Raw genomic sequence first — 19040 nt, forward strand, 5'->3', positions numbered from 1 at the left:
CCTCAAGGGTGATGTCAACAATAATAACTCATGCTATCTATATTCAACTGGACATATGTGCCTAGATCTTTCCTCACCACATGATGCTTGCCAAAAGAGAAAAAATAAAAGGAATAGAAGGAAAACTTTGACTCTTTGCATAAAGGTAAATACATAAAAGTAAAAGATAGGCCCTTCGCAGAGGGAAGCAGAGGTTGCCATGCGCTTATTTGTTTGCATGCTCAACCCCTTAGTGCAAAAGAACGCCACGTTACATTGCCCCTTAAGATGACAACCTTTATTATGCAGTCCGTCGCTTTTATTCTTTGTCATCCAAGTTTGTGCAACTCTCAATTTTCTCTTACACTAAAAGATCTCACATATTTAGAAGCAATTATTATTGCCTTTTTGCACCGATGACAACTTACTTGAGGGATCTTGTTCAATCCCTAGGTAGGTATGGTGGACGCTTGAAAAAGATTTGGGTTTAAGGGTTTTTGGATGCACAAGTAGTATTTCTACTTAGTGCGGAATTTTTGGCTAGCAAAGATAGGGGGCAAGCATCACATGTTAAAGGATCTATGACAATATGACTTCTATGTGAATATAAACATACATATACCATTATATTGTCTTCCTTGTCCAACGTCAACAATTTTGGCATATAATATTTTGATGAGGGCTTGCAATCACAAAAGATTTCTAAGATAGTATATTTATATGTGAATCTTCCCTTCCCTTATTAATTCTTTCATGAGTTGCATCACTGACCAGTTCTATGTTTGTCAATCTCCAATAAAATTTTCTTACTTATACTTTTCCTTATGGGTGCTATCACCTACCATAGGATTAGTATATGATCTTATTGATTTATTTCCTTTCTTTTATTTGCTTTATTTCTCTTTTTCTTTTCTTTATTTGCAACATGAAAGTAAAGAAAGTAAAAACTCGAACTAACTTTTATTATATGATTTGCACACGAAAACAGTGATAGATCACTAAGCAAACTCTCAAAGGAAACAAGATCGAGCTAAACTTTATTCATCTAAGTAAAAGATTGAATTAAGATAAGTGAAAGCAAAAAAGATAGTGGGATGATACGATACCGGGGCACCTCCCCCAAGCTTGGCGGAAGCCAAGGGGAGTGCCCATACCCGATACTCAGTTCTCCTTTGGTGGTGCCCGTAGGCTCCTCCCTCTTTGTCTCGATATTCATTAGCCAAGCATCTTCTTCCGTATTGTTGGGGGAGTAGGAAGACATGATGCCTGGCTTGATAAATCTGACCAGAAACAGCAAGAAAAGAGAACAGAGGATTTCTTCGCGATACGGTGGTTAGCAGGTTCAGGAAGTATATATAGAATTTTTATCTTGCAGGACAAGTATACGGAAGAAAACCGGAGTACGGGAGGTGTCCCAGGTGGGCACAACCCACCTGAGCGCGCCAGGCCAGGGGACACTTCATGGAAGTTTCTTTATTTCCAAAATTTTGAAATATTCCAAAACTGATAAAAAATATTTTTGCAGATTTTTCGGAGTCCGTTTACTTACCGTATCACGTACCTACTTATTTTGACGATTCTGGAGTGTTCCGGAGGGACTCTTTTATGTGTTCTTCAGGTGTCAAAGTTTGGATAATATTGCTTTCAACATTAATAGGTGTACCTGAGATATAATGCTTTATTCGTTGCCCGTTGACAACCTTCGGGTTAGTGCCTTCGAAATTATTTATTTAATGGCTCCAGACCGGTAAACCTCCTCGATGACATAGGGGCCTTCCCATTTCGAGGGGAGCTTTCCTGCAAAGAATCTAAAATGAGAGTTGTACAAAAGAACATATTCTCCGACTTTAAACTCACGCTTTTGGATTCTTTTGTCATGCCATCTTTTAACCTTTTCTTTGAATAACTTCGCATTTTCATAAGCTTGGGTCCTCCATTCATCTAATGAGCTTATATCAAATAACCTCTTCTCACCAGCAGTTCGAAATCATAGTTGAGTTCTTTAACTGCCCAGTATGCTTTATGTTCTAACTCAAGAGGCAAATGACAAGCTTTTCCATAAACCATTTTATAAGGAGACATACCCATAGGGTTTTTTATAAGCTGTTCTATAAGCCCAAAGTGCATCATCCAATTTCTTAGACCAATTCTTCTTGGACCTATTAACAGTCTTTTGCAAAAGTAATTTTATTTCTCTATTGCTAAGCTCAACTTGACCACTAGACTGAGGATGGTAGGGTGATGCAATTCTATGGTCACTGGTGCGCGTCGGTCCTAAACAAACAGTTTAAAACCCCTTTCCGCGACGGCATTTGGAACCGTCGCCAAGTGAGTGTGGGCGATAGGGGGGTCCTTCCCACACAACCCAGAAATCGTCAGGGATAGGCCCTTGTGGGACCCAGGCTGGGGCCGTGTGCGATCGGGCGAGGCATGGAAACCCAATCATTTTCGTAGATATGTACATCCCACATGGTGAATCCCAGAAATCATTTCCATAGGTATGTACATCCCACACGGTGAATCCCAGAAGTCATTTCCGTAGGTATGTACATCCCACACGGTGAATCCTAGAAATCATTTCCGTAGGTATGTACATCCCACACGATGGATCCCAGAAATCATTTCCGTAGGTATATTCATCCCACACGGTGAATCTCAGAAATCATTTCTGTAGGTATGTACATCCCACATGGTGAATCCCAAAAAATCATTTCCGTAGGTATGTACATCCCACACAGTTCTTTGTGTGGAAACATGTGTGCAAGGTGGCCTAACGCAAACAGTTCGCTGCCGGAAGCCGTGTGTGATTGTTAGTTGATCGAACACGCCTACTTTCTAGAAACCGTGCGGGTTGTTTGAGTTCATCGCCCACGGTGTTGTCTGAGTAACCGTTTGCAATAGAAAACCCCAATAAGCAGGGTAATTAGCCTATTATTGATAATCCAAGTACGAATCAAACTGATATTTCTTATAAAAGACGCCAGATATTTCATATCCGTATAAAAGCAACCAGGATTTCATAATCGAATTACATCAGATAGCTTCGGCACTCAGTTACGCCATTACACAACAGCACCAAGCATCACATGCAGCATCAAAAACCTTTGGAAAGTAGCATCATACACGGTAAATAGACAGATGAATCTCATCTGGGAAACTGCAGAAGCAGAAGGCAAATATTGAGCCTTCAGTGATGTTGAATGTCCTTGCAACTTTAGGCCAGTGGCTATGGATAATTGCCCGCCCAACCTTCGTCCTCTTCAGCAAGACTTCAATATTGTACTGTGGGTGTTGAATGAATACCTTCCTCGCCTCTTGACCATGCAGGTGGTTTGAGAGGTAATCATCGGTGAACTGCTTTGAAAAGTACTGAAAACAAAGCTATACATAAATCGTTGTTGTAAATTTTGAAATGGCGCAAGGGGTAAAAACAAGGTAAAAGAGTTGGTACCATCCTATAGCTGACTGCTGTCTTCTTCATTGTGCAAACAAAGATCTTGCTGTTATTCGTCGTAAGTTCTTCATCCTAACAATCTTTCTGAGTTTCTTGACTTGACTGGTATTCATGGACATCTCATTTCCCCATATGCAAAATGGGTCGAACAGTGGGTCTAAGCCTCTGACAGCAGGACCTACATGTGCAAGACCAAATTGTAAGAAACCTAAATATTAGAATGATTCCTGCAACTGCACAATAATGTGCTATTAGCCAAAGGACCCTGCTTGAACAAACCTCGATGGTAAACCACAGTGTCTCCCATTGTTTCCCTGCAACACATATAAGGAAGATCTTGGTCAGGTTAACTGAGAGTTGCCATACTATCAGTAGAATATGTATTGAGTACAGTCGAATTCGATTGGTGTCACATGCATAACAATACAAAATTGTACCCACAACAAATGAAAATCAAATTGCAGAACTGAACCAAACAGTTAAATGGACAACAGACCAAATGAACCAAAATAGTTAACTGAGCACGACATTGCAGAATAGAAACATGTACTAGAAGATAAGACAGTTAACAAAACAAAGAATGCTTGAGAACAGTACTACGAAATGTAGCAATTGTTGGACCAAAGTGTTAACTGAACATTACATTTCAGAGGACCAAAATGTTAACTGAACATCAGATTGCATATTAACATTACAAAGGACAAATCACTAGAAGGCACTGGCCTCGAGAAAACATCATGAACTGTATTTTAAAGTAGACAACCGTGCGGTGGTGTCGACGGTGGCCTCGAAGATGAGGTGCTCCTCCAAGATCTGGCGGTCGACACGCATGTCAGCCATAGCGACCTCGTTCGCGCGTGCGGCCGCATGCTACTCAGCTCCATGTTATACTGCGTGTAAAATGGCTGTGGGCGGCGCTTAATTGGAGGAGGGGGGCAGTGATTTCGGTGAAAGGTGTCGCTCCGTCAGTCGGGGCATGTGGGACGGGAAAGGAGGAGGATGGTGTGGGTGGGGTGTGGATTACCTGACCATATCGACGAGGCCGTGCGGCAAGAAGAAGGGTCGGCGGCGAGGAGGCCGCGCAGCAAGAAGAAGGGTCCTCGGCGAGGAGGCGGCGCTGCAAGAAGAAGGGTCACCGGCGAGGAGGCGGCGCTGCAAGAAGAAGGGTAGCCGGCGAGGAGGCGGCGCTGCAAGAAGAAGGGTCGCCGACGAGGAGGCTGAGCTGCCAGTAAGCAGCAGTGAAGGTTTGAACTTGGAAAGCAAGGAGGAACAGTGGAAATGTGGCTTTTGGTAGGAGGGAGGGGGCGGGGAGATAGATATTTCCGCGGTGGCAAAAAAAATTCGCTCGGTGCCGCGAGAAACTGGCATGCAAGTGTGGTTCAAGCGGGGGCGGTGGACTGTAGACGACGAAGCTTCCTGCGTAAGCCAGACAAGACGGTGCGCCAAGATATTTTATACCGCATCCCACACGATTCTTTCTAGTAAACTATTTGTGGTATACCTGATTTTTTCATTATGTTTTGAAAGACAAAATGGTGTTACGGAGGGAAAGGATGGTGTTTGAATTGCTAGAACATTTACGTACAGTGAACATGCAACTAGTAGATGAGTGTTGTGTTTAAATTTGGAATTATTCCGGGTTCGTTTGGCATTTTTATGCATTAATTGAGTTTCTCGGCATTTAATGTGCACAATTCAAAATTGAACTACAAGCACATGCTCCAATGCACCAAAGTTTGCTGAAAAATCACATGTGTGTCTTTGGGTGAATTTATAGGTCCCATGCAAGAAATGGGAATAAAATTCAAACATCTGGGTGTCGTGGCTCAGCCGGAATGATTGAGAAACTTGGTTTTTTAATTCCTGTAAATCCAAAACACGGCTGAAAATCATGAAACTTGGCATGGTGTCATGACATGGCACCAACATGCTGCAGTAAATTTTTTGGCCGGATTGGGACAAGCTTTGGTGTAAGCTTCTTGCAAACCGGAGCTTCCCTCAAGAAGGCTCCTGGTTCCGAGAGGGAACGTGTCACCTCCGTGTGTGAAACGACATACGTGCACTGCCTTCTCCCGCCTTAATTTTTTTACACAGGCAGATTAGACCAAATAGAAGTATTGTGCTAAATTTTGGAAATATTCTGTGTTCGTTTGGCCTTTTTTATACATTAATTGAGTTTCTGGGCATTTAATGTGCATAATTCAAATTTGAACTACAAGCACATGCTCCAGTGCACCAAAGTTTGCTGAAAAATCACATGTGTGTCTTTGGGTGACTTTATAGGTCCCATGCAAGAGATGGGAGTGAAATTCAAACATCTGGGTGTCATGGCTCGGTCGGAATGATTGAGAAACTTGGTTGTTAATTCCTGTAAATCCAAAACACGGCTGCAAATCATGAAACTTGGCATGGTGTCATGACACGGCACCAACATGCTGCGGTAATTTTTTTGGCTGAATTGGGACAATCTTTGGTGTAAGCTTCTTGCAAACCGGAACTTCCCTCGAGAAGGCTCCTGGTATCGAGAGGGAACGTGTCACCTCCGTGTGCGAAACGACATACGTACACTGCCTTCTCCCGCCTTAATTTTTTCACACAGGCAGATTAGACCAAATAGAAGTATCGTGCTAAATTTTGGAATTATTCCATGTTCATTTGGCCTTTTTTATACATTAAATTGAGTTTCTGGGCATTTAATGTGCATAATTCAAATTTGATCTACAAGCACGTGCTCCAGTGCACCAAAGTTTGCTGAAAAATCACATATGTGTCTTTGGGTGAATTTATAGGTCCCATGCAAGAGATGGGAGTGAAATTCAAACATCTGAGTGTCGTGGCTCGGCTGGAGAGATTGAGAAACTTGGTTTTTTAATTCCTGTAAATCCAAAACACGGCTGAAAATCATGAAACTTGGCATGGTGTCATGACATGGCACCAACATGCTGCGGTATTTTTTTTGGCCGAATTGGGACAAGCTTTGGTGTAAGCTTCTTGCAAACCGGAGCTTCCCTCAAGAAGGCTCCTGGTTCCGAGAGGGAGCGTGTCACCTCCGTGTGCGAAACGACATACGTACACTGCCTTCTTCCGCCTTAATTTTTTTGCACGTCCAGATTAGACCAAATAGAAGTACCGTGCTAAATTTTGGAATTATTCCGGGCTCGCTTCGCCTTTTTTATACATTAATTGAGTTTCTGGGCATTTAATGTGCATAATTCAAATTTGAACTACAAGCACATGCTCCAGTGCACCAAAGTTGTTTGAAAAATCACATGTGTGTCCTTGGGTGAATTTGTAGGTCCCATGCAAGAGATAGGGGTGAAATTCAAACATCTGGGCGTCGTGGTTCGGCCAGAAAAATTGAGAAACTTGGTTTTTAATTCCCGTAATTCCAAAACACGTCTAAAAATCATGAAACTTGGCATGGTGTCATGACATGGCACCAACATGCTGCGGTAATATTTTTGGCCGAATTGGGACAAGCTTTGGTGTAAGCTTCTTGCAAACCGGAGCTTCCCTCTAGAAGGCTTGTGGTTCCGAGAGGGAACGTGTCACCTCCGTGTGCGAAACGACATACGTACACTGCCTTCTCCGGCCTTATTTTTTTTACACAGCCAGATTAGCCCAAATAGAAGTATCGTGCTAAATTTTGGAATTATTCCGGGTTTGTTTGGCCTTTTTTATACATTAATTGAGTTTCTGGGCATTTAATGTGCATAATTCAAATTTGAACTACAAGCACATGCTCCAGTGCACCAAAGTTGTTTGAAAAATCACATGTGTGTCATTGGGTGAATTTCTAGGTCCCATGCAAGAGATGGGAGTGAAATTCAAACATCTGGGCGTCGTGGCTCGGCCGGAAAGATTGAGAAACTTGGTTTTTTAATTCCTGTAATTCCAAAACACGCCTGAAAATCATGAAACTTGGCATGGTGTCATGACATGGCACCAACATGCTGCGGTAATATTTTTGGCCGAATTGGGACAAGCTTTGGTGTAAACTTCTTGCAAATCGGAGCTTCCCTCAAGAAGGCTCGTGGTTCCAAGAGGGAACGTGTGTCACCTCCGTGTGCGAAACGACATACGTACAGTGCCTTCTCCCGCCTTATTTTTTTACACAGCCAGATTAGACCAAATAGAAGTACCGTGCTAAATTTTGGAATTATTCCGGGCTCGTTTCGCCTTTTTATACATTAATTGAGTTTCTGGGCATTTAATGTGCATAATTCAAATTTGAACTACAAGCACATGCTCCAGTGCACCAAAGTTGTTTGAGAAATCACATGTGTGTCCTTGGGTGAATTTGTAGGTCCCATGCAAGAGATGGGAGTGAAATTCAAACATCTGGGCATCATGGCCTGACCGGAAAGATTGAGAAACTTGGTTTTTTAATTCCTGTAAGTCCAAAACACGCCTGAAAATCATGAAACTTGGCGTGGTGTCATGACATGGCACCAACATGCTGCGGTAATATTTTTGGCCGAATTGGGACAAGCTTTGGTGTAAGCTTCTTGCAAACCGGAGCTTCCCTCAAGAAGGCTCGTCGTTCCGAGAGGGAACGTGTCACCTCCGTGTGCGAAACGACATACGTACACTGCCTTCTCCCACCTTATTTTTTACACAGCCAGATTAGCCCAAATAGAAGTATCGTGCTAAATTTTGGAATTATTCCAGGTTTGTTTGGCCTTTTTTATACATTAATTGAGTTTGTGGGCATTCAATGTGCATAATTCAAATTTGAACTACAAGCACATGCTCCAGTGCACCAAAGTTGTTTGAAAAATCACATGTGTGTCCTTGGGTGAATTTCTAGGTCCCATGCAAGAGAAGGGAGTGAAATTCAAACATCTGGGCGTCATGGCTCGGCCGGAAAGATTGAGAAACTTATTTTTTTAATTCCTGTAATTCCAAAACACGCTTGAAAATCATGAAACTTGGCATGGTCTCATGACATGGCACCAACATGCTGTGGTAATTTTTGTGTCCGATTTGCGAAGGCCCACAGATTAACAATCAACAAAGTCATTTTGGAACAAGTGCTGTCACGTTACAAATCGGAAACACAAGTATTATTGAAACCATGGGCGTTCGACTTACCAATTACGTGAGGCCACGCGTCCCTTTTTTTATTGGCTAGGAGGTGCCATGCGGGGTAGCTATTTGAGTACGGGAGGCATGCGATCAGACCCCTGCGCGTGCTCATCGGGAGGAGAGCGCTTTGACCGCTACCCGCCACGCACCTCCCTCCCAACTTCTCCATTAATGGCGCCCGAGCACCTGTTCTACGGCGTGGCTATATGTCTCACTGGACTGAGATCTAAGAGAGAAAAATGAAAATCTGAAAAGAAAGTTTTGCACGGATCTTGATGTAAGATCCGATAGACCTATATAGCACCAACTGCAACTTAGAGCAAGCATGATGAATATAAGGACGATGACAGTGGATAATAATTGTCTTACATATTTAGAAACATAATTAAAAAAAGCCACACGCGGCAACGCCTGAAATACACAAGGGCAAAAGAAGAAGGAAGACAACGATCTGGCTCGCTGATCTCTACTTTCTTGATGCGTTGCTGCAGGCCGCGGGAACTAGTCTCCGCGGCGAGCGGCGATGAGCTCTTTCTTGTCCTCAAGATGCTGCTTGAGAGCATCCACGGATTCCTTCACCAGCCTTCTGCGCTCGATGCGCAGCTTGTTATTCTCGTCCATAAGTTTCTCGACGATGACGCCGGTCCTCTTCAACAAGGCAGTGGTCTGCTCCTGCTGCTCCGCACTTCCGACGATCTTCGCCCTTAGCAGGTCGCGCTCGGCCCGGAGCTTCGCATTGCTCTCATTTAGTTGCCGGATGACATCGGTAGACTGTTCAAACGAGGCTTGAGGTCATCCTGCAACCTCGCCCACCTGGAGATCTGATCCATCTGCCTATGGACGAGGGCACGCATGCGCCTGTAAGAGTCCTCGCCTGCCCGTGAGGCATTTTACCAGGCCGCAGTGGCAAGGGTGGACATCTCTGCTGCATTCGCGGCGCGGCGGGACATCTCTTCTGCTTCGGCGGCGCGGCCAGACCAGTCTGCTGCATCGACGGCGCAGCGGGTCCTCCGTGCTGCTTCGTTGGCGCGGCGGGACCTCTCTGCTGCTACGGCCGCACGGCGGGACCTCTTTGCTGCTTCGTCTACTGCATCGACGGCGCAGCGGGTCCCCCCCAACCGAGGTTCACCTTGCAAAGTGCGATGTAGCAACCCCCCCCCCCCCACACACATACTTTCAGTCGGCGGGCCAGAGAGGCATATATCTCACCAAGATGGATCATAAAACGGACCAAGAATAATCCACCTTGGTCGTACAACCTCTCTCTTGTTGTTGGTCAAAGTGATGTCCGTCCATGTGACCCCGAAGATGGGCTAGCTCGCCAATAATCACGCAAGTAGCTAGTCCCCGAAGACAACCACTGCATGCATGTGGCCCAAACATATGCATGGAGAGGTGTGTTTTTGAGTAACAATGAACAACTTTGATGTGGCACCGTGATTTCGAACTAGAAATCCCCACACTGAGTGAGGGTTAGGTTGACGATGCATATGTATGTTACACCACACTTCAAGCCAATGACGGGGATTCATATATGCATGCATGCGTGCATAGTATATGCGCTCAAACTTAATTAGGTCTGAATCTCACCATGACCTATACTACGATAACACTAACGAAATGAAGAATCCGTCATGGTAACCTATCTTGTTGTTGGTCAAGGTGATCATGGATGTCCACGCGGGCCCACGAATATATAGGCTTGTCGCCGATAACCACGCGAGGGAGTGTATCGTTCGAAGGAAACCACTACATACATATGTATGGAGGTGATGCGTGCATGCATGTTTGAATACACAACATTGATCTGGCGTGTGTGTCAAAAATCATACACTAGCTCCCCACACAGAGCGAGATCGGTTCATGATGGTGTTGTTGTACTAGCCACTTCGACTCGATGGGAGGGATTCATGCGTACACATGCATATGTGTGTGATCAAAGTGTATCATGCATGTCATCCCAGAGCAAAAATAATAATCCCCTCCTAAGTCAAATTAACCTCTCTTGTTGTCAGGCAAAAAGAAGTGATGGACCAAGCGGGCCCACAGATGGAAAGCATCGATATCGCTGATAACCGCTTAAGTGGGTCCGAGAGGAAAACCACCACCGCTTTGCATGTGGGCCAAACATATATATGTTGAATACCCAAAATGCACAACTTTCATGTGCCACATGCCTCAAAAACCATAAACCATGCACCCACACAGAGCGAGGTTCATATCAAGCGTACTACATATGATGGTCCCCTTCCCCCCTCTTCACCGCATACTATATGCTCCTGCTGTAATATATGTACAACCCAAAAGAATCCTCTTCGATGGTGAAATTAATTAACCTCTCCCGATGTAGGTCAAAGTGATGCATGCATGCATGCATCAACGATGGCCTTGTGGGCCCATAGATGGAAGCGTCACACGTGAGTTTCCTAGCTAGGATATATATGCATGTGGCCCAAAACGGTGTTGTGTGATGTTTGAATAACCAATTTCACTATTTTGATGTGGCACGTGCCTCGGTAACCAAAAAGTCCCGACACTGAGTGAGGTGTACTTGTTCACGGACGCATACGTATAGTATTTATGCTAGTCCCCTCCCACCTCTTCGACGCGTACTATATACCACCATAACCTTGCTGGTCAAATTAACCTCACTACCGGCTGTTCGTCAAAGTGATGGACGACGACCTTGCGGGCCCACAGAAAGTGTAACACGCGAGTATCGAGTGTCGTGTAGGACAACATCGACTGCATGTGGCCAAAAAATTTATGTATGAAAGGGTTGTGTAATGTTTTAAATAATGATTTCATGACTCTGATGTGGCACCAGCCTGCCTAACAAAACGGCCAACCCACACGGTGGCTCACAACTCGTAGTGTACTGCGAGCCACCCGCCACCCCCAGACGCACACCCACACACACACACACAGCGAATCCACCACAACTACGATGCATGTTAAATTAATTATCCCACGGTGAACATACATGTTACCAAAGGAGGGACGTTTTAATTTCAAAAAAATCACAGAGATCATTAAGACGTTTTAGTAGATTGATTGATTGATTTTCTATGGGTATAATGTGCAAAAATCAAATTTGAGCTACATGCACACGTGACAGTGCACCTAAATGGATTGCAAAAACACATGTGTCTCACTGGGTGCATGTTTACTCCCCGTGCAACAAATTTCAAACATTGAGAATCTTGATTTTTAAATTCTAGTACATCCAAAACTTATTTGAAGTTCATGAAACTTATCGTGTTGTCATATGGACACCAATACAAAGTGGCATTGTACTTTTTTTGTCAAATTTGAGACCAGTTTTGATGTAATCTTTATCTAATTACATCAGGGAGATTATTAATAATTGGGAACCAATATCCCAAACGGATTATTTATTCGAACCGTGAGCGTTAGACCAACAATGGATACGTGCCATGCTTCGGTTAAGCAATAAAGCGGCAGCATTAATCATCCAAATAGAAAACAATATACGTGCCGCCGCGCGACCCGTGTGGCGTGCGAGCAGGTGTGTGAATTGACGGAGGCGTGCTCGCTGCGCAGTGTCATCGGGAGGCGTGCGAGTAGCCGTGTGAAACTTTGGTAGGCATGCCAGCAGTCCGGTGCGCAGGCTCACCGGGAGGCGAGCCATCGGTTTGACCGCCGCCCGCCTCTGTCCCACAACTCCCACTACTCCATATTAATGGTGCGCCCGAGAAGCCGCACACACAATCCTCTCTCTCCGCTTGCAACCTCGATGCCGCTCTCAGTCCTCAAAGTCGTCAGTATATGAGGATGCTGCCGAAGCGCCCCATCAGAGGGAGTGGCGACGCCGGGGCTGCTAAAGCACCAGAGCACGGCGTGGAGATGGAGAAAGAGGTTGCCGTCACCGCCGGCGAGTTATCGCTGCACCCTGACATCGTCGATGGCGTCGAGCTTCCACAGCCGGAGGCGGAGTTCCACACCGACTCCGACGACCATTCCGGCGACGACTCCGACGGCGATGGATAGCCGGTTAGTCATCTATACCCATTTATGTGTCAAATAGATCATAGGGTTTCTCTGGTTACTCCTGCCTCCCCCTTTTTGGAATAGAAATCCTGTGGTTATGTTCTCCCAATCCATGAAATCTAAGTAAGTTTCGTTAGATCCGTGTAGTGTATTGATTGTTTGAATGGTACAGGTGATAAGTGATTAGTTGTTTCATCTGTGCAAATGATTTCTGCTAGTAATCCGACTAGGGTTAGTGTTCGTGCTAATAATTCCTAGCCAGGACTTGACAATTGATTTTGAATGACCTACATATGTTTGTGCCATTATTTTGTTCAAGATTGGTCTATACATAGACAACTGTGCTTAAAAATCTAACCATAATCTCTGAATATGTATAAATAAATGGCCATAAATTCCTAATCCTACTTCACGGCATGTAATCAGTGATTTGATGCCAAATTTGTTTTACTATATGTATAGGTGCTGTCTGACAATGTGGACAGCGAGGGTGAAGATGCCCAAAGGAGGTACAAGAGGCGAATCCCGAGGGAGCTTTATGCGGGAATGCATAACAGGCGTATTAGGACCTGGAACGACGGCTATGGATTCCCATTTTGCAACCACAAGATTCATGATGCGTATCTAAGTGTTCTTGCGCATGCAAGAGGACGGGCCGTTGGCTCCTTCAAGCAGAAGTATTCTCGTAGGGTGGTGCACGGCGCGTACGCCGAGTACCTGGAGAAGTTTCAGGATCGTGCTGGCCGCATGTGAGATGAGATGTGGGATGGATCGAACTACGTACGCTTGAGTATGCTTAATGACGGTTGATCTATGTAGTTATGGTTGGACTATGCTTATGTACGTGTACGCCTATTATCTATGTCTGAGTATGTTAAATATTTCGCCAAATTTTGGTAAAAATTACAACGGGGGACCAATAAACTAGGATGGGGGTAGTACGTCAATCACACACGGTTCCCAAAATTGGAACCGTGTGCAATGACTATCATTTTGCTTGCTACGTCAATCACACACGGTTCGCTCTAGCAAACCGTCGCCCCCAAAATTCTTTATGGGACAGAAAATCCTCACCACCCAATTCAAAAAAGAAAAAAGAAAACCCTCACCATCCCCACGTCACAAAAACCCTCACCCCGCCCGCCACCCACCTCGGCCCCTCTGGTACGTTCCCCATTCACACCTACACAAGCTCCTCCGCGTCTATGCCATGGCACTGCCTATCGCGGCGGTAAACACTTAGCTCGACGCCTGCCGCCGCCGCCAGGCTGCCGGCAAAGCCCACCGAATTTCGCCACTTCCGCTTGCCGCCGCCTATCGCCATAGACTTTCTCGACGCTGCTCACGGTCGACCCAGCTCCGCTCGGTTGGGGAATCTGCCGTACTGAGGGTTTTTTCTCATGGACGACAAGGTAACTAATTTAACGAGATATTATCTCATCTCTTATCCCAGTTCATTTGCCTCCTTTAATCACCCGGCGGAAATCGCCGTGAATTCATTTTTATTCAAGCTGATTTGAGGGTTTTCTTTCATTCATAGAATGTACAGTGCGCTGATACTTCAGGACTTGGCGGCCGCCGCCAGAGATTCCATCTCATCGTACCAGATAACTTGAGGACGCGCGCGGTATGTTCAATCTCACCCTAAATCAGTTAACATGGCCTACTTTCCTGAACATATTCTAAATATTGCTACATTTGGATAAAAGGTTCCACATGCACCATATACGTCAAAGGGGATTTTCCCCCTCTTCTTTCTATATTAGGCAAATTAATGATGTATTGTTCTTTCGATTACTCTCATATTTCCACGACATCATGTTTACGCTACCTGTTTAATTATAGACTTTTGTCCTTCGATTTCAACAGCTGTACAGTTCTTTCAATTTGGGCCCATATTTGCATGTTACCATATTTTCTTTAACAACCCTACCATTTTCTGCAGGACATCCCTCGCTATGCAATAGATTATGTAGTGCACAATTTTTCCCTTTACATACATCAAGGCTCCACGAATGTCATACTATGCACAAACCATGGATTTACAATCGTTGCTACTGTAAGACTTGATGAACGTGGTGACTCCTATTTTGGCACTGGCTTTTGGAAGGAAATTGCAAAGTTTTATGTACTGAAAGCTGGCACTAAAATCGCACTGCACATAGAAGGGCCTGGTCATGAGATATATGCTAACTTCCCTGACAAAATCATTCGTCCAGACTTTGTTCGAAGTAAGTTTTCTTTTCAACTATCTGCATATGTTGCATTACAAGGGGAGGCGGGGCGAGCTAGAACCACAAGCGACTCCAGCAGGCCTAGACTTAATCAGCAGCCTCCCCGATGATATGTTGAGAGTCATCATCTCCCTCCTCCCAATCAAATATGGGGTGCGGACAACCCTCCTTTCCCGGCGGTGGCGCCCCCTATGGAACTCCAGCCCTCTTGACCTCATCGACACCCACGAGCTCTGCCATGGCTATCGCAAAAGCTTGGAAGCGTTCTGCAAGATCCTCGACAGTCAGCTTGGCCCAACCAAAGGCCTTAGAATGGGCAAGTTCCGTTCCAACGGCAAGGACCGAGCCAAGCTTGACGACTGGTTCCGATCCCCCGCCCTAGATCAGCTCGAGGAGCTCACTTTTGATGATGGGCATATGCGGTCGCTGCCAATGTCCGCACTCCGCCTCGCACACACGCTGCGCGTCGCCAAGTTCAGGAACTGCCATTTCCCGCCCCTTAATGATGCGCCCACTCTTATTCTACCACGACTGAAGCACCTCGAGCTCGTCGCCGTTTGCCTCTCAAAGGGTGACATGGAGCGCCTGCTCCATGACTGTACTGCACTCGAGTACCTTCGTCTTCAGGCGATCAATGGGTTGAGTACCTTCCACATCACCTCCATGACTCTTCGGACTATTTATTTGTGTTGCTGGTGCAGCAGGAAGACATCACAAAAGGTGGACCACGGTATGGTCATCCAGGACACACCTGCACTTGAGAGATTACTTGTAGTTGATCAAGAAGGTCCAACAAGAATCAATGTCATTTCTGCACCAAAATTGACAGTGGTGGGCTACTCGTCTGACAAGTACTCCGAACTTGTTATTGGATCCACACCCGTTCAGGTACAACAGCCGCCTCCTACCTCTCCTACAAATTAACATTATTTCTAATTTTGAAGATGTTTGTTCGTCTTTCATTCAAAAAATGATTCCGACAAGCTTGAACCCGAAACTGTGCACAGTGAAGGTCTTGGCACTAGAATCTATCGGGCCCGACCTGGAGCAAGTTGTCAGTTTCCTGAGATGCTTTCCGTGCCTGGAGAAGCTATATATCGAGGTGATGTTCCTTTCGTGTTGAATGTTAACCATAAGGGAGTTCAATTTGTGACACCTTTTTCCAAGTTTACAATGACAATGTACTACGATTTCTGAAGGTTCTTTTGGAGGATTTCAGTACATACATGCCCCCCCATATTGGTTGCTTGATCCATATGGTTACAATCAATAAGCATTTCTCCTTTGGATTCATCTGTACTAGTTTTCTTAGGGAACTTTTCATCCACTCCAACCTCTTGTGAAGAAGGCTACATTCTTCTAGAATGTAATCAAATGCCCATGTTAATCATGTCAGATCAAACATGGCATGTTAGTGCATTTTACAAATCCTGCAAACCAAATAGCTAGTCTTGTAGTAATGTTCAAAACTGCATGTAGGCACTACCACGTTTTCTTCTTTTGCAGATAAGATTAGGCCCAGTGGTGGATAATGTGATACAATATAACAATCACGTCAAATGCCTAGATCTACATCTCTCAGAAATTACTTTGAACTCCTACCGAGGGACCTTACCGGAGATTATATTCGCCAGGTTCTTTGTTCTCGGAGCAAGGGTGCTGAAGGAAATGAGGTTTGCCCTACATTTATTTCGCAAAAATGAATGGTCTGTTGATCAGCGCCGGCGCCTGCGGCAGAATGGAGTAGGCTCCAAAAATGCTGAATTTCATTTTGGAACTTCAGATGACAGAGTAATCGGAAGTCATCGGGTCAACCCCATACATGACTTCTCAGTGGCTGACCCCTTTGCAAAAATTGTGAGGTTTCGAAGCCAGACTTAGAAGCGGTGATATTAGTTTGAACCTCTCTGATATCCATGTTCAGCGCATCAGCGCGAGCGTTTGCAGCTGATGAGCTGAATTTCATTTTTAATATCAGTTTGAACCTTGTAATCTTCGAATTTGAGCCATATAACTCTGGAATTTGAACCTTGTAACATTTCGAGCTTTTGTGGTACAATCGTTGAAATGGCATCGTATGAGACTCGTATATTGCTAGCACTATTTTGACCTTAATATGCAATGGTCTTAGATTTTATTAACCATTCTCGAATTAGTTTACCTTGTCGATCTCACAGCACACGATCTGTATAGCTAACTCGACTGCGATCTTCGACATTATTGCACATAGTTGGTTTCTTCCACCATGTGCACTGTAGAGCGCATAATTAATTATCGCACTCGAGTGTCTACGCCTGGGGCGCGGTGTTGTGAAGCGTGCACTGGATTCTGGAATCCTCCGCTATGAACGTCGTGACAAGACGTGACGATTACAGGCCGACCGGCCCCCATTTATTATTACAGCGGCCATTTAACCTACCCTTGTGTCTCTTCAACCTTTCGATCGCGCCCCACCATTGCAAGAAGCACACCCGCCACGAGAAATTCTTAGAGGGTATCCTGCGCGGCTCCAATGGCGCTTCGAGCGGCTATCGACGACGAGCAGCAGTTCACCATGCGTGCCGTGGTGGACACCCACAGAAGGTTCATGGACCTCTCGGTGGTGTACACCAATGACCCGGTCTGGGTGGAGCACTCCATCCACATCATGGAGATGTTGCTTGCCGAGGAGAAGTACAAGGTGGTTGGGTTCGACCTCGAGTACACCCGCGCTCGTGTCGGGTCTCGTCCCAAGGTCGCTGTCGCCCAAATGTGCGTGCGCCACCATGTCCTCGTCTACCACTACTGCCTGGCCACAAGGTCTTGCGAGCATTTCACCAGGTTTGTCAACAGGCCCCACTACATGTCCGCAACGGTGGACATCACCAACGAGGTAAAGGCGCTCGAGAGTTCGGGCATCGCCTGCCAGAATGATGTCGACATCCAGGGCCAATACTAGATTTGGGGCAGCAAGGAGCATGAGAAGGACTCACTGGTTCACCTTGCCAAGGCCATCATCGACCCCTACTACAGAGACATGAAGGATTCGTGCAACAAGGACAAGCGTGCCTGGCACTCGGCCTGGATGGAGAAACTCGACAAAGCTCACGTCGTGTATGCGGCCAAGGAGGCGTACACGAGCTACGACATGTACCGGCGGATCATTGACATGAGGAAGTCCCTCCTTCCCCAAAACGGCCAGGGATCCAGCCGGAAGTAGAGCAATGGAAAGCGTCATCGCAACTATAAGTAGATGATTAGATCCTCGTTTCTCCTACTTTAGTATGCATGTAATTGCTTACTTTGGCGTGTGCAAATGTTATGTGTGTAGTCACTTGTGTAATTGTATGCTTAATTTGGTTATGCAATGCTGTCTTTTTAGGTATATATGTTGATGCTCTGTAGACAGAGCGTAGATGGTGTGCGGACAAACAAAATCACATCGCACACGGACTAAACAATGGAACCCGTCGGTGATGTTTTCATCAATCACTCACAATTGTATAGCAGCAATCGTTTGTTCACAACACACACGTCTTATTAGCAGCAACCGTATGTGTTCTTATCGGTCTTCAGACACATTTCTGATTACATACCTGTTTGCCGCGTATCACACACATCTTGTTAAGTTGAACCGTTTTTGTTCTCATGTCTCAACGCAAACAGTTCATCCGAGTGAACCGCATGCCGTATATCGCACACACCTTTGATCTGGCTAACAGATTCTTTTGTGTTTCCTAATCACAAACAGTTCATCCGAGTGAACCGTATGCTGTGTATCGCACACGCCTCCATCTGGCTGCTCGTTTCTTTTGTTCCTCCTCATCACAAACAGTTCATTGAACTGAACCGTATGCCCTTCATCGCACACGCAACTAAAACCTGAACCGTGTTTGATGCATCCGTCATCGCAAACGTTTTACACATTTCTGACGGTTTTCATACAGCACCGTTTGCGATTATGGCATCACACACAGTTTCTCGAAGGGTCTCTGATCGTAGTGTCGCGTTATCAGCATCCTGCAGTAGTGTGTAACAATTCTTTGTGGAATAAGTTCATTCTTATCATTAGGTACAACAGTTATACCTCCTTTCTTAGGGACACAATGAACATGACTTACCCATCTACTATCAGCTATAGGATAGATTATACCTGCTTCCAGAAGTTTTAATATTTCCGTTCTTACCACCTCTTTCATCTTCGGATTTAACCGCCGTTGGTGATCAACAACTCGTTTAGCATCAGGTTCCATATTAATTTTATGCTGACATAGAGTGGGACTAATTCCCTTTAA

Source organism: Aegilops tauschii, chromosome 5 (genome assembly GCF_002575655.3).
Source record: "Aegilops tauschii subsp. strangulata cultivar AL8/78 chromosome 5, Aet v6.0, whole genome shotgun sequence".
Taxonomy (NCBI): Eukaryota; Viridiplantae; Streptophyta; class Magnoliopsida; order Poales; family Poaceae; genus Aegilops; species Aegilops tauschii.